The sequence below is a fragment of the Monodon monoceros genome, unplaced genomic scaffold (assembly GCF_005190385.1).
Source record: "Monodon monoceros isolate NGI ecotype Baffin Bay Population unplaced genomic scaffold, NGI_Narwhal_1 Super_Scaffold_21, whole genome shotgun sequence".
Classification (NCBI taxonomy): Eukaryota; Metazoa; Chordata; class Mammalia; order Artiodactyla; family Monodontidae; genus Monodon; species Monodon monoceros.
In genome coordinates this window covers 142,672,085-142,678,737 of record NW_021703778.1, presented here as the reverse complement: position 1 = coordinate 142,678,737, position 6,653 = coordinate 142,672,085, and the positions used below count along the sequence as shown (strand labels likewise).

Genomic DNA, 6,653 nt, shown 5'->3' with positions numbered 1-6,653 from the left:
ACCAGGGAAGCCTTCATGGGTAGTCTTTTATATAACTAAATTTCATGGCCAACATTTTACATAACAAAACAACACAGAAGAAAAATCTGTAAATTATCAGAAATGGGCAAGGACATCAGAAAATAATGCATTTTATATAAATTATAGAGGACGGTTACAATGAAAACCCATTATTTTCCTCTCTAACTGAATTTTACAAGATAAAGTCAACACATATTATTCTGCGCACTGCTAAGAGTACATAAACACTGGATTTTTCAGAAGACAGTGGTCAAAGACAAATGTTATCTTGATGACATATATTGTTCTTAGTTCTTAACTGGAGTTGAGCTTCCTTTCATAGTCTTCTTTAGGTGATAGTAGTTTGGCAAGATTTTCAACAGGAAATCCAGTTGTAGTGTCTGGGGCTGTAGCCGCTCAGTCTGTACCCGATGAAGACAGCCTGCACCATAAATCACTGTGTTCTCAGGGATGACTTCAAATGTGTTCAGGTTGCAACAGGCCCCAATGATGCAACCACTTGTCAATATTACGTTTCTGCCTACATATGCAATTGATTCAATAATATTATTATCTCCTGTTTTCATGGCTTGGGAATAACAGCCAACTTCAAACACATTATTTGTGCCAATGATCGTAGGTTTGGGCTCTGAATCTGCTGCATCAGAGTGAGCATTTATGATGAGCGCCTGTTCTTCTATTACGTTACCTTCGCCAATCACTATGGGCCCGGCTTCCGCAATGATTTGTGCTTTAGGGTGGATCACTGTCCTGGGTCCTATAGTTACATCACCCCTGATTTCACTCTCTACACACACAACTGCTCCAGGTGCAATCTTCACACTTTTTTGAGTCTTTTCCGACATGGTTCGGGCCCTGTCTCCTCATTGTAGTTTTGATTTCATTTTTGTAATAATTAGTGATGTGGAGCAGCTTTTCATGTGCCTCTTGGGCATCTGTATGTCTTCTTTGGAAAAATGTCTCTTTAGGTCTTCTGCCCATTTTTGGATTGGGTTGTTTGTTTTTTTTAATATTGAGCTGCACGAGCTGTTTATATACTTTGGAGATTAATCCGTTGTCCGTTGATTCGTTTGCAGATATTTTCTCCCATGCTGAGGGTTGTCTTTTCATGTTGTTTATAGTTTCCTTGGCTGTGCAAAAGCTTTTAAATCTCATTAGGTCCCATTTGTTTATTTTTGTTTTAATTTCAGTTACTCTAGGAGGTGGGTCAAAAAAGATCTTGCTGTGCTTTATGCCAGGGTGTTCTTTCTATGTTCCCCTCTAAGAGTTTTATAGTGTCTGGTTTTACAGTCTTTAATCCATTTTGAGTTTATTTTTGTGCATGGTGTTAGGGAGTGTTCTAATTTCATTCTTTTACATGTAGCTGTCCAGTTTTCCCAGCACCACTTATTGAAGAGACTATCTTTTTTCCATTGTATATCTTTGCCTCCTTTGTCATAGATTAGTTGACCATAGGTGTGTGGGTTTATCTCTGGGCTTTCTATCCTGTTCTATCAATCTGTATTTCTGTTTTTGCTCCAGCACCATATTGTCTTGATTACTGTAGCTTTGTAATAAAGTCTGAAGGCAGGGAGTCTGATTTCTCCAGCTCCATTTTTTTCCCTCAAGACTGCTTTGGCTATTCGGGGTCTTTTGTGTCTCCATACAAATTTTAAGATGTTTTGTTCTACTTCTGTAAAAAATGCAGTTGGTAATTTGACAGCGATTGCACTGAATCTGTAGATTGCTTTGGGTAGTGTAGTCATTTTCACAATATTGATTCTTCCAATCGAAGAACATGTTATATCTCTCCATCTGTTTGTGTCATCTTTGATTTCTTTCAACAGTGTCTTATACTTTTCTGAGTACAGGTCTTTTACCTCCTTATGTAGGTTTATTCCTAGGTATTTTATTCTTTTTGTTGCAATGGTGAATGGGATTGTTTCCTTAATTTCTCTTTCTGATCTTTCATTGTTAGTATAGGAATGCAAGAGATTTCTGTGCATTAATCTTGTGTCCTGCAACTTTACCACATTCATTAATTAACTCTACTAGTTTTCTGGTGGCATCTTTAGGATTATCTATGTATAGTGCCATGTCATCTCAAACAATGACAGTTTTACTTCTTCTTTTCCAATTTGTATTCCTTTTATTTCTTTTTCTTCTCTGATTGCCATGGCTAGGACTTCCAAAACTGTGTGGAATAATAGCGGCGAGAGTGGACATCCTTGTTTTGTTCCTGATCTTAGAGGAAATGCTTTCAGTTTTTCACCATTGAGAATGATGTTTGCTGTGGGTTTGTCATATATGGCCTTTATTATGTTGAGGTAGGTTCCCTCTGTGCCTACTTTCTGGAGAGTTTTTATCATAAATGGGTGGTGAATTTTGTCAAAAGCTTTTTCTGCATCATTGAGATGATTATATGGTTTTTTTTCTTCAATTTGTTAATATGGTGTATCACATTGATTTGCATATATTGAAGAATCCTTGCATCCCTGGGATAAATCCCACTTGATCATGGTGTATGATCCTTTTACTTTTTTTTCTTTTTCTTTTCTTTTTATTTTTTTGCTGTACACGGGCCTCTCACTGTTGTGGCCTCTCCCATTGCGGGGCACAGGCTCTGGACACTCAGGGTCAGCGGCCACGGCTCACGGGCCTAACCGCTCCACAGCATGCGGTATCTTCCCAGACTGGGACACGAACCCGTGTCCCAGGCATCGGCAGGTGGACTCTCAACCACTGCGCCACCAGGGAAGCCCTCCATTGTATATATGTACCACATCTTCTTTATCCTTTCTTCTGTGGATGGGCATTTAGGTTGCTTCCATGACCTGACTATGGTAAATGGTGCTGCAATGAACATTGGGGTGCATGTGTCTTTCTGAATTATGGTTTTCTCTAGGTATATGCCCAGTAGTCGAATTGCTGGGTCATATGATAATTCTATTTTTAGTTTTTTAAGGAACCTCCATACTGTTCTGCATAGTGGCTGTATCAATTTACATTCCCACCAACAGTGCAAGAGGGTTCCCTTTTCTCCACACCCTCTCCAGCATTTATTGTTTCTAGATTTTTTGATGATGGCCATTCTGACTGGTGTGAGATGATATCTCATTGTAGTTTTGATTTGCATTTCTCTAATGATTAGTGATGTTGAGCTGCTTTTCATGTGCTTCTTGGCCATCTGTATGTCTTCTTTGGAGAAATGTCTGTTTAGATCTTCTTCCCATTTTTTGATTGGGTTGTTTGTTTTTTTAATGGAGTATAATTGCTTTACATTGTTGTGTTAGTTTCTGCTGTATAACAAAGTGAATAATCTATATGTATATGTATATCCCCATATCCCCTCCCTCTTGTGTCTCCTTCCCACCTTCCCTATCCCACCCCTCTAGGTGGTCACAAAGCACCGAGCTGATCTCCCTGTGCTATGCGGTTGCTTCCCACTAGTTATTGATTTCCTCTTTGATTTCTTCATTGATATCTTGGTTATTTAGTAACGTATTGTTCAGCCTCCATGTGTTTGTGTTTTTTACGATTTTTTCCCATGTAATTTATTTCTAATCTCATAGCACTGTGGTTGAAAAAGATGCTTGATATGATTTCAGTTTTCCTAAATTTACCCAGGGTTGATTTGTGACCCAAGATGTGATCTATCCTGGAGAATGTTCCATGTGCACTTGAGAAGAAAGTGTAATCTGCTGTTTTTGGATGGAATGTCCTATAAATATCAATTCAATCTCTCTGGTCTATTGTGTTATTTAAAGCTTGTGTTTCCTTATTTTCTGTCTGGATGATCTGTCCATTGGTGTAAGTGAGGTGTTAAAGTCCCCCACTATTACTGTATTACTGTCAATTTCTTCTTTTATAGCTGTTAGCATTTGCCTTATGTGCTCCTATGTTGGGTGCATATATATTTACAATTGTTATATCTTCTTCTTGGATTGATCCCTTGATCATTATGTAGTGGCCTTTCTTGTCTCTTGTAACAGTCTTTATTTTAAAGTCTGTTTTATCTGATATGAGTATGAGCTTTCTTTTGATATGAGCTTTCTTTTGATTTCCATTTGCATGGAAAATCTTTCTCCATCCCCTTACTTTCAGTCTGTATGTGTCCCTACGTCTGAAGTGGGTCTCTTGTCGACAGCATATAGATGGGTCTTGTTTTTGTATCCATTCAGTGAGCCTGTGTCTTTTGGTTGGAGCATTTAATCCATTCACATTTAAGGTAATTATCGATATGTGTGTTCCTATTACCGTTTTCTTAATTGTTTTGTGTTGTTTTTGTAGGTCCTTTTCTTCTCTTGTGTTTCCCACATAGAGAAGTTCCTTTAGCATTTGTTGTAGAGCTGGTTTGGTGGTGCTGAATTCTCTTAGCGTTTGCTTGTCCGTACAGCTTTTGATTTCTCCATAGAATCTGAATGAGATCCTTGCTGTGTAGGGTAATCTTGGATGTAGGTTCTTCCCTTTCATCACTTTAAGTATATCATGCCACTCCCTTCTGGCTTGTAGAGTTTCTGCTGATAAATCAGCTGTTAACCTTATGGGAGTTCCCTTGTATGTTGTCATTTTTCCCTTGTTGCTTTTAATAATTTTTCTTTGTCTTTAATTTTCGTCAATTTGATTACTACGTGTCTTGGCATGTTTCTCCTTGGGTTTATTCTACCTGGGACTCTCTGCACTTCCTGGACTTGGGTGGCTATTTCCTTTCCCATGTTAGGGAAGTTTTCAACTATAATCTCTTCAAATATTTTCTCAGTTCCTTTCTCGCTTGTTCTTCTGGGACCTCTATAATGCAAATGTTGTTGCATTTACTTTTGTCCCAGAGGTCTCATAGGCTGTCTTCATTTCTTTTCATTCTTTTTTCTTTATTCTGTTCCATGGCTGTGAATTTCACCATTCTGTCTTCCAGGTCACTTATCCATTCTTTCTGCTTCAGTTACTCTGCTGTTGATTCCTTCCAATGTATTTTTCATTTCAGTTATTGTATGTTCATCTCTGTTTGTTTGTTCATCTCTGTTTGTTTGTTCTTTAATTCTTCTAGGTATTTGTTCTTTAATTCTTCTAGGTGTTTGTTAAACATTTCTTGCATCTTCTCGGTCTTTGCCTCCATTCTTTTCCCGAGGTCCTGGATCATCTTCACTATCATTCTGAATTCTTTTTCAGGAAGACTGCCTATCTCCACTTCATTTAGTTGTTCTTCTGGGGTTTTATCTTGTTCCTTCATCTGGTACATAGTCCTCTGCCTTTTCATTCTGTCTGTCTTTTTCTGAATGTGTTTTTTCTCCACATGCAGCAGGATTGTAATTCTTGCTTCTGCTGTCTGCCCTCTGGTGGATGAGGCTATCTAAGAGGCTTGTGCTAGCTTCCTGATGGGAGGGAATGGTGGTGGGTAGAGCTGGGTGTTGCTCTGGTGAGCAGTGCTCAGTAAAACTTTAATCTGCTTGTCTGCTGATGGGTTGGGCTGGGTTCCCTCCCTGTTGGTTGTTTGTCCTGAGGCGATCCAGCACTGGAGCCTACAGGCTCTTTGGTGGGGCTCATGTCGGACTTCCGGCAGGGCTCATGCCAAGGAGTACTTCCCAGAACTTCTGCTGCCAGTGTCCTTGTCCATGCAATGAGCCACAGCCACCCTCTGCCTCTGCAGGAGACCCTCCAACTCTAGGAGGTAGGTCTGGTTCAGGAGGTAGGTCTGGTTCAGCCTCCTGTGGGGTCACTGCTCCTTCCTGCTCAGTCCTGATACACACACTACTTTTTGTGGGCCCTCCAAGAGTGGAGTGTCTGTTTCCCCCAGTCCTTTCGAAGTCCTGTAGTCAAATCCCCCTTGCCTTCAAAGTCTGATTCTTTGGGAATTCCTCCCCCCATTGCCGGACCCCCAGGCTTGGAAGCCTGACATGGGGCTCAGAACCTTCACTCCATTGGGTGGACTTCTGTGGTATAAGTGTTCTCCAGTTTGTGAGTCACCCACCCAGCAGTTACGGGATTTGATTTTACTGTGATTGCACCCCTCCTACTGTCTCATTGTGGCTTCTCCTTTGTCTTTGGATGTGGGGTATCTTTTTTGGTGAGTTCCAGTGTCTTCCTGTTGATGATGTTTCAGCAATTAGTTGTGATTCCGGTGCTCTCGCATGAGGGAGTGAGCACATGTCCTTCTACTCTGACATCTTGAACCAATCTCCTCCATGTGATTTTATTTATTTACTTATTTACTTATTTCTTTATACCAGTTAAAAGTGAGTAGAAGTAAATGTGCCACTTCTGAGTAGAAGGTTTTAGAGCCACCATGTTGTTCTGAGCTTTTCTCTGCCATAATACATGTGGTGTTTCAGAGTGAAGCTTTTCCTTCAGTCTGGGTCCCAGATTGAATAGCTAAAGACTTCTGAAGACTAGCATATAATGTGAGTGAGAAATAAACCTTAGATTCTGTAAGTCACTGAGATTTGGGGATGACTTATTAATGCAGGATAACCTTACAAGATCTGATTAATACATTTAAATTTATTTCTACCATATTATTTTTGCCCACTGTTGCTCTCTCTCCATTCCTTTTTTCTTTCCTATTGTGCTTTCTTCTTGATTGATTTAAAAATTTTTTCATTCCTTTTCTCCCTTAACAGTTTGGAATTATATTCTTTTACATTATGTCTGTATATATT

At 39.6% G+C, this 6,653-nt stretch overlaps 1 pseudogene; it reads right to left on the bottom strand.

Annotated features, from left to right (window-relative positions):
• Positions 1-308: 308 nt before the first annotated feature.
• LOC114903399 lies at positions 309-866 on the bottom strand (annotated as a pseudogene).
• Positions 867-6,653: the final 5,787 nt, after the last annotated feature.